The following is a 7,715-nucleotide window of genomic DNA, read 5'->3' on the forward strand; positions in this document are numbered from 1 at the left end:
TGTCAGCAGAGATCTGGGGTGCTCCTCAATCCCAATAGTGTCATTCAGGTACAGTAGATACAGGGCCATGGGTACACAGCCCTGAAGTCTTGGCAGAGTCAGGAGGATTTCAGCAGTGGCTCAGTGAGGGAGCACCTAAGAACGAGAAGAACTCCTTGCAGACATTATCCAACCACATGTGTGAAAATTATAAATAACCACACCACTGAACACAAAAATCTTTTTTTCTGAAATTCTGTGTGGCAGAAATAAAAGGATTTTGATACCTGAGTATTGCTTGTAGAGGCAGAATACAGAAAAAAAAATCCTCAATATCTATTAATGGAAAAGTGAATTGGGATACGAATGAATCAGAGTGCATCCCTAACAGGGATGTCTGAGCTTGTGTGTCAACGTGACTGGACCATGTCCCCAGTTATTCGGCCAAGCATTTTTCTGCCTGTTTCTGTGCAGGTGTTTTGGGGCTGAGCATAACATTTAATGAGTGACCGTTTTGTACAGATGACTCTTCAGTGTGAGTGGGCTTCGTGGAATCCGTAAAGACCTTTCTGGAACAAAGAGTGACCTTTCCTGCCTAGGAAGGAACTGTGCCAGTGCACTTTGGATTCTGATTATCACTGTTCCAAGGTCTCCAGCCTTCTGGTCCACTCTGCAGATTTTATTAAAAGATTGATTGATTGATTGATTGATTTGAAAGGCAGTTGGAGGGGCTGGCACTGTGGCGCAGGGGGTTCACACCCTGACCTGAAGTGCCAGCATTCCATATGGGCACCAGTTTGAGGTCCAGCTGCTCCACTTCGGATCCAGCTCTCTGCTGTGGCCTGGGAAAGCAGTAGAAGATGGCCTAAGTCCTTGGGCCCCTGCACCCACATGGGAGACCCAGAGGAAGCTCCTGACTCCTGGCTTCGAATTGGCGCAGCTTGGCTTTTGTGGCCAATTAGGGAGTGAACCAGCAGATGGAAGACCTTTCTCTCTTTCTCTCTTTTTCTCTTTCTCTCTTTCTTTCTCTCTCTCTCTTTCTCTCTCTGCCTCTCTTCTCTCTGTGTATCTCTGACTTTCAAATAAATAAATCTTAAAAAAAAAAAGAGAGAGAGGCAGTTAGAGTGATGGAGCGAGAAATATTTTCCATCTACTGATTGACTATCTCTCTCTCCAAATGGCTGCGATAGCCAGGACTGGTCTAGGCTGAAGTCAGGAGCCAGAATGTCTACCTGGTTTCCCCCAGGGGTGGTAGGGGCCTAGAGACTTGGGCCCATCTCCAGTGTCTTCCCAAGCACATTAGAAGGAGGGTGGATCAGAAATGGAGAATCTAGGATGCAAACTAGCACTTCAGTATGAGATGCCAATGTTGTAGGCAGCATCTTAATCGGTGCCACAACCCTGGTGCCTACCCTGTAGCTTTCAGGCTAACGAAGTGTCCACATTTGCATGAACCATTTCTTTAAAATAAAAGTATTTTTGTCTCTGTGTCTTTCTCTGATTCTCTCTCTTAACAGAGAAAGAGAGAGAGAGAGAGACATGTCCTGTAATTTCCTTTTCTCCTAAGAACCCTGATTAATCCATGAGTTAGGTGTGTACCTAGAAAGCTAAAGAGATTCCCATGATACATCATCAAGTGAAAAAAATCAAGACATGAAGCTATGTGTTGTAAAAGGAGCAATGACTGAACATGTTATGTATATATGGTATATTATGTATAAGCATGCAGAAAAGAGTGAAAGAAAATCTAACAAGTTACAGTGGTGGTTATCTAAAGGACATTGGGGAGGCATACTAAAGCAACTTCGGGGAGATATGAGCATATTGATCAAACAATGTGAGTGAAAATTATAGAATATTAGATTACCTGATATTTAAAATTTAAAACTTTTTCCTTTTTTAGTTTTTGAAATAACATATTTAAATTTATATTACAGTAAGAAGTTGAACAATTAAGAAGCAAAAAAAAATCCTAGTTTAGTGGGAATATAGACAACAGCTATAAACAATAATTGAATACAAGGAGGGCGAGAGGGAGAGAGAGGCAGAGGGAGGTGGGGGGTAGGAAGGGACTATCATTATGTTCTTTGAATTATATCTACAAAGCGCACTGAATCTGTTAAAATAAATGATATTTAAATTTAATTAATCATAAATTAATTGATATAAATTAAATCTAATTTTAAAAAATAACATTTTGAACTTCGGGAGTCAGCATGTGGCCTAGGGGTCATGGTGCCACTTGAGACAGCTATGTTTCCTGGGTTTGACCTCTGCTTCCAGCTCCCGACTCCAGCTTCCTGCTGCAGATCCTAAGAGGCAATGGTGAAGTAGATGGGTTCCTACCACCTACATAGGAGACCTGGACTAAGTTCCTGGATCTTGACCTCAGCCAGTTCCAGTCCCAGTTGTTGTGGGCATTTGGGAAGGGAACTAGTGGATGGGAGCTCTCTCTCTTTCTCTTTGTCTCTCAAATAAGTAAATAAATGAATAGAAATTTTAAATACAAAAGTTCTAAATCTGCCTATGGGTAGGGATAGAGTTAACATTAAAAAATATATGATTTGGGATTTTAAGATTTGGAAGCCACTCTTTCTCTTGGATTTCTAGTATTTTCATTATAATAATTTTTTAAAAACCCCATTCCCGGGTATCAGCTCCAACAATCAAGATTTGGTAAGATGGGGAAGGACTGGGAGTATAGGAATTGGGCTCCCAGATTATTAATGTGTGTCTGTGCTTGAGAACTACTGGTCTGGATGAAAGAACAGTTGTACCAGAGCATTCTTGAAACCCAGAGCAGACAAACCAGAGTTTCTGTGGACTATCTTCTAGGGAATTCAGGACATGTGGGCAGAAGGGCTTCCCCCAGTGCCTTGTCCTTGGATCTTCCTTCCAGTGGTGGCCAGATTGAGAGCCCAGAATCTTCCATGAACCTTATTCCATGCCTATCCCCAAACTCAGTGCCAGAAGCCCAGCTCAGTATCACATGCTGATGACAGTAGGATCTGTCATCAATCAAGCTGAAGCTTTCAAGACTCCAAACCCAGTACTCTATTCCTGGCCCAGGTCTCACCAGGCTCAGCCCTGGGAATGGCTCTGATTAATGGAGGAAAAGATAAATACATAAGGTTTATGTGCCCACCTGTTTACAGGTGTAGAGTAGACTTCACTCCGTCATGGGCTTGGGGATGCAGGGAACATAAGTGTATGGGAAGGTGAATTATAGGCAGGAGGGAAATGCCACTCTTTTGCTCTGCCGAGTCAGAATGAGCGTTTGCTCTTCCTATGGGTGTCTTTTCTTCTTTTTCTCTTTTATTTCCTCTTGGCTTTTTCCTTTTTCTTTTCTCTCTTCTCTGCCTCCCTCTAGAGTCCAAAAGTAATTGGAAAAGAATTCATAGACAGAGTTGGAACGAAACCATTTCAGAATATTATTTTTCCACTCCAGGCCTCTGTTAAAGTTCCAGAGAATCACAAAGTCATTAAAATCACCCTCAACACTCCAGCTGCCGCAGACCGAGTTTGCCGCTGACTTGCTGTTTCCATTCAGTACACGGGTGACGCTCCCTGAAATCAGTGAGCGAAGGAGACTGTGCGGAGAGAAATCTCAGGGCCTTGGATGGTTGCACAGTTGACCAGCTGCCCCCATCAAGTCTCTCCAGCACCCTGCTGGGGAGACCTGATCCGATGGCCTCCCTGGGTGGAGGGGTAGGGGAGGAGCGACCAGACGGATGTGCAGCCATCTGCAGCTCTCACAAATCCACCATCACAGCCCCCCGCCCACCACCTCTGCTCATTCAGATCAAATGCATCCATTTATGGAGCTCTGTGCGATGAATTGATGTGCATGATCTTACCTGATCCTCTCTGGGCCCTGACAGCTGTTGCTGCAATTGTGCCCATCTACAGACAGTGGAAATGAGTCTTAGAAACTACTTTGATCATCTCCAGGGAGCCAACTAATTCACAGCAAAGGAAATGGTTCTTGAGCTCGAGGTTTGATTCCACATTTCATTTTCCCACCCCCCTCCATCTCCAAGCTCCTTACCTAATTTAAGTTGTTTGTTAAAGGACATTCTATTTTCTATTCCTTAAATATCCGACTGTTAATCTTTGATGATGAGATGTGCAAAACATTCCCTTGTGACTGACATGGGGCCTGACGCATGCTGTTTTATTTTTGTGTTTGCTTTCATTGTTAGCTGTTTCGCATCTGCCTTTGTTAGTCATTCCGTGTGGGGGGTTTTGACTTGATACTGTATGCATCACAGATTATTCAGGGTAGAGAGCTTTACAAACATGTTGGGGACAATGCCAGTTGAAACTGACAAGACGTAGTCTTTCCCCTAAGTGGAAACCATTGTTCAGTTGACAGATGGTTTGTCTTCTTCATCACAAGGACACTCACACAATGGGTTTGAAAGTTGCTCTCCAGGAAGCAGGACAAACAATACCACACCTGAAATCAAAGCAAAGCAGTGTCTTGAAGTTGGTGATAAGAGCATAGTCTCCCCTCTCCTCCCCCGGTTAAGGAAAACTTCCTGGTTTAAAAAAATGTAGCATGGAGATGAGCCAGACGGTAGAGCTAGGAGGCAGTAGGAGGAATCGTCCATGCAAGCAGAATCCTTTGGGCTCTGGATGCTTGTTTCTTACAAAATGGGGAAGGTCGGCTTTCAGCTCATAGAAATGTTTTCCCTATGGAAAGTCCAAATAAATGTTTAAAGTATTTCCCAGGTGTCAGCAATTGGTAAGAGGTAGAAAACACTCATTAGTCAACAGGAGTGGAGGAAAAAAACACACTTCAAGTTCGAGCACCCACTTGTGCAATTTTGATGATCCACAGTATTTTGATTAAAAGTCAATGAATTATACAGTAAGATTTATTATCCAGGGTAGAATCAAAGAAGTTGAAAAATTCCTTAGTGAACTTCAAGAACAACTGACTCCGTGACCAGCAATCTGATGACCAGATTCCTTCTGCTCCACTCAAAGTCTGTGTGAATGGAGTCTCTTGTGTTTGGCTTGCCTTTGACCTTGAATTTGAAGCTTCCTCGTGTTGTTGTGGAGGCTGTGTTATCACAGTCTTGAGCATGCATTCATCTTAGCCTCAGCCTCAGTAAACCCTGCATTAGTTTCCTTTCTGTTACTGTAGCAAAATACTGAGGCTGTGTAAATTACAAAGAGAAGATGTTTCCCTTAGGTGGCAGTTTTGGTGGGGGTCAGGGAGTGGGTAAAAGTCCAAAGAGAAAGGCACTGACTCTTGGGAGGACCCCTGGCTGCAGCCTGTCCTGATTGACAGCAGCACTCTAGCAGGAGCACATGTGAGAGGGAAACCAAGAGAACTAGTTTGCAGGGTCCCAGGAGAACTTCCTTGGTCCTTTCTCTTGGCAGTGATCTAACCTCAGTGATCTAACCAACGCCTGTGGGGCCCCACTTCTTAATGGTCCCACCACCTCAGCACCACCAACCTGAGGACCAAGTCTCCAGCAGTGAATCTTTGGAGGACACACTCAAACCACCACAAACCCATAGCAATAACTTGGCACAATGGGACTTGAACATCCTGGTGGATGTGAGGTGCGCGTCCTTAGTAACTCAGACAGCTAGATTTATCCCACTTCCTTTCCTCCCTGCTAAGAAATCAAAGGCCTTAATTTTCTGTCTCAGTCTTTTTTTTTTTTTTTTTTTATGGCAAACCCAAGAATGAAGTTGAAGGCAATGTTGGCGTGTGCAGGCTGGAGTCATGTGGGAGGGAGTTGGTGATCTAGAGATGAGACAGTAGGTCGTGCGGAAGGCAAGATCAAGCCTCTCTTGCTGTCAAGGGGATGGAATGGCTTCGTCTTCATAAAAGCACGATGTGTGGCATTGCGAGAGAGGGAGAACGCGCCCCGACAGGGACCTTATTAATCTGACCTCCGGTGACTCTTCTTTTCACTCTTATCTTCCTACCTCTCAGCATCCACCGCTTACTGAGCAATGCAGCTGCATGGCCAGCCAGCCATTTCTGATGGACACTGCAAACGACCCTGGCTTCATTTCTCAATTCTCTTCATCAGGCAGATGGGAAGATATAGCGTCTTTTTTTTTTTTTTTTTTTTTTTCTGATTTGGAAGCCTTCTAAATCTGGTGGTTTCTACCTGATGTACAAAGGATTGCCCTAAAAAAAAAAAAAAAAAAAAGGAGAACGGAAGTCTTTGGGGTTAGATCAGTAAAGAACTGAGATGCAAATATTAGGGCAGACAGCTCTGATGTCAGACAAGTTCTCATGAACGTTTCGTCGCTGGACTTCCCATGGCGTTAGCGTTCAGCATTAATACATGAACAGTGAGCCAGGCCTGGCTTAGCACGAGCTCTGCTCTTCCCCATCCCACTCCTCATTGTGCCAAATAGGAGGCAGCACCATGCTTTTGTTCGGAGAGTCTGTAAAACAGGTTGATGTGTGTTATCTCATTGGCTTCTTACAGTAATGCTGTGCGGGGGCGGTGATTTTCTACCTCAAGGTAGCTGATCTCAGAGAGGAAGAAGGTATTTTTCTCACTGTGGCTCTGAGATGGCATTGTGTGCCTCTTCCTCTCTTGGGTACTCAGTTACATTGTCATTCACTCATCTTAGGGAGAACTCCTACAGCTGTTGAAGACACGTGGGTGCCCTCCATGGTGTACTTACAGGGGGAGATTGCCTCAATTCTGAGCTAGTATCATGAAAACACAAGTGTGTTTTATGTATATGTGATGAATTAAAAGGTTTCAGGAAGCATTGTACTATGGTTACAGTACACAGTACAGTGTTAACTGTCATATGTGTGTGATGAGGGATAGACACAGTTGCTATTTACTTTGTATAGTCATGTACTGTTGGATTTGTTTTTAAAACAAATTTTGTAAATTTATTTGAGAAGCAGAGACATAGAAAGAGAAAGCTCCTATCTACGGGTTGACTCCTCAAATACCTACAGCAGCCAGGGCTGGGCCAAAGCCCAAGCTAGGAGCCAGGAATGCAATCTGGGATACCCATGTGTGTGCTAGAAACCCATTTACTGGAGCTCTCACCACTGCACCCCAGGGTCTGCATTAGCAGGAAGCTGGAGTCAGGAGCCAGAGGTAGGTACCCATTGCAGGTGCTCTGACGGGGAATGCAGGCCCCTTAAACTGCATCTCCACGGGCATCCTAACTGCTAGGTTCATTGCCCACCATGTTTCACTCTTTCATGACAAGGGTGTGCCACACTTATAATCAAATTTTCTTTTACAAAAAATAAATAACTGGGTCACCACTGTGGTTCAGCAGGTTAAGCCACTGCCTGCAACACCAGCATTCCATAGTGGAGCACTGGAAGTGCTCCACTTCCAATTCAACACCCTGCTAATGCAGCTCGGAAAGCAATGGAATGTGGCCCAAGTGCTTGGGACCCTGCACCCACATGAGAGACCTGGATGGAATTCCTGGCTCCTGGCTTCAGCCGCTCCAGACCTGGTTGTTGCAGCCATCTGGGTAGTGAACCAGCACATGGAGGACCTCCCCTCCCCGCCCTCTGTCTGTCTCTCTCTTGCTGTCAACCTCCCACCTCCCTCCTTCTCTCTCTCTCTGTCGATCTGCCTTGCAAATAAATAAGATAAATGTTTTCTAAAACAAAGCAAAATGGTCCAAGTACTTGGGCCTCTGCCACCTATATGGGAGACCCAGATGGAGTTCTAGGCTCTTGGCTTTGGTCTGGCTCAGTACAAGCTTTGTGGCCA

The 7,715-nt window shown here is 44.6% G+C and overlaps 1 long non-coding RNA gene across 1 annotated transcript in view; it reads left to right on the top strand.

Annotated features, from left to right (window-relative positions):
• The window catches only part of LOC149124326 (uncharacterized), a 39,550-nt gene extending 37,100 nt beyond the window's left edge, over window positions 1-2,450 (top strand). The window contains exon 4 of the long non-coding RNA XR_016214758.1: window positions 2,263-2,450. This is a non-coding gene — a long non-coding RNA (uncharacterized LOC149124326). The remainder of the gene's footprint in view (window positions 1-2,262) is intronic.
• Window positions 2,451-7,715: the final 5,265 nt, after the last annotated feature.

This window comes from Oryctolagus cuniculus, chromosome 10, assembly GCF_051225735.1.
Source record: "Oryctolagus cuniculus isolate XC-2025 breed Fujian yellow rabbit chromosome 10, ASM5122573v1, whole genome shotgun sequence".
Lineage (NCBI taxonomy): Eukaryota > Metazoa > Chordata > Mammalia > Lagomorpha > Leporidae > Oryctolagus > Oryctolagus cuniculus.